Source organism: Erithacus rubecula (genome assembly GCF_903797595.1).
Source record: "Erithacus rubecula genome assembly, contig: scaffold_329_arrow_ctg1, whole genome shotgun sequence".
In the NCBI taxonomy this organism is placed as follows: domain Eukaryota; kingdom Metazoa; phylum Chordata; class Aves; order Passeriformes; family Muscicapidae; genus Erithacus; species Erithacus rubecula.
Window position 1 is genome coordinate 32,854 of NW_027636001.1, and position 1,591 is coordinate 34,444.

General features: G+C 42.8%; 1 long non-coding RNA gene across 1 annotated transcript; it reads left to right on the plus strand.

Annotated features, from left to right (window-relative positions):
- The first annotated feature begins 213 nt into the window (after positions 1–213).
- LOC306816005 lies at positions 214–1,206 on the plus strand. Its single transcript, XR_013777551.1, has 3 exons — positions 214–256; positions 457–550; positions 1,000–1,206. It is a non-coding gene; the product is annotated as an uncharacterized lncRNA (long non-coding RNA).
- The last annotated feature ends 385 nt before the right edge of the window (positions 1,207–1,591 follow it).

Sequence of the window (1,591 nt, forward strand, 5' to 3'; positions counted from 1 at the left end):
TCAGAGGGTATGGGCAGGTATCTGCACCATGTGAATCCTGTGTATAAAAACTCACCTGACAACTGTGGATTCTCTCTGTGGCCTTACAGTTGCAGGAGGTGGAAGAAATATATCTAAATTCTGAGCATTGTGTTAAGAACTTGATGGCTGCCTTGGAGGAGAAGGAAAGAGAAACAACAGCTTCTGCCACAAAACTGCAGGAGCAGGTGTTGAAAAATTTGGAGACTGTGAAACAACTGGAAGAACTCATTGAAGGGTAAGAGAACAACACAGTGGGACCAAGAGTCTGTTGCCTACATAAGTTGGTTGGAAACCACAATAGATAGCTAGGTAGCCTTGTATCACAGCAAATCATTATGGTTTTGAATGTTGCTTTTGATTTTGTATGTTTTACTCTGTTTTTTGGAATTGGTGCTCTGGCAGATTTTTAGAATAAGGACATTATTTCTTGTTAAGCCTTAGATTTGAAAAGACTTGTTTGGAAGCAACTGTCCAGCAACAAAGCAACAGGATTGAAACCCTGCAGAGAGACCTGCAAGCCAGTACCTCAGTAAGCTGCTCCAAAAATTCTCTTTTCATGACTTCTGAGCCTAGTTGCCTATTACTGTAGAGAAATGTTATGGTGTATTTTTCCCAGAGAGCCAAGGGGAGATCAGTTCATTCTCTATTCTGCTGAATAGAGGCTGCTCAGAAAGCAGCTGAGGATCTAGCTGGCTTTCATAGCAAGTGGCCTCAAAGTGCTCTCTATGTCCTGTCCTACAGAGATAGTGGCCTTTCATTAGTAGCTTTGAATAGTAGCACTGCTTTGGGCTTCATCCTGAGTGAAAAGAATTACTTACAGGAGTAACTCAGGGTTCTGCCTTGCTTGCTGGTGCTAGTGAGGAGGCACAGCTGCCTCTCTGAGCCAAGCTGGGCCCTCGAACTTGGGTACATACACTTGACAGGTGGGGAGAGTTCTCTTTTTCTTTGTGGTGGTTGAAGGTGCACTCTCTCTTTCAGGCACAGGCAGCCTCCCAGGACAGAGTAGAACACATCAGAGCAAGTCATCGTGCTTCCCTGAGAAACCAGCTAAAAGACAGAACTGGAGATGTTGAATGTAAATTGGACAAGATGAAAAACACTCCGCAAGGCAGTAGTTTTGCAAAAGAATGTGCACAGGCAGAAGTGGCAAAGTACAAGGAGCTGTATCTGAAAGAAGTGAAAACTAGACGAGCAAAGGAACTGGAAAGGCAAGTCCATATTTTTTGGAGTGGTAATAAAAGTGACTCCTGTTTCCTCATGCATCTTCCTTCCAAATCACTCTTCTCCACCTGCTCAGCGTCATGTGTGGAAGCATGAGATGCCATAATTCTGCAAGACCCTTCCCCTTCATCAGCCTTCTCTTCATTTCTCTTTAGTATTTCAGCAGGAACACCACAGCAGCAACATTATTGCATTAACAGCATACTTTTCAAGTTGATATGGTTTTAACTGGTAGCTTTTTTTAGCAGTCTTTATAATTTCTTCATCCTGCATACCACACCAAAGATCAATTTCATGTCCATTACTCTTTGAGTATGAACAGGAAAGAAAGATTAGTTCTGCCATCATT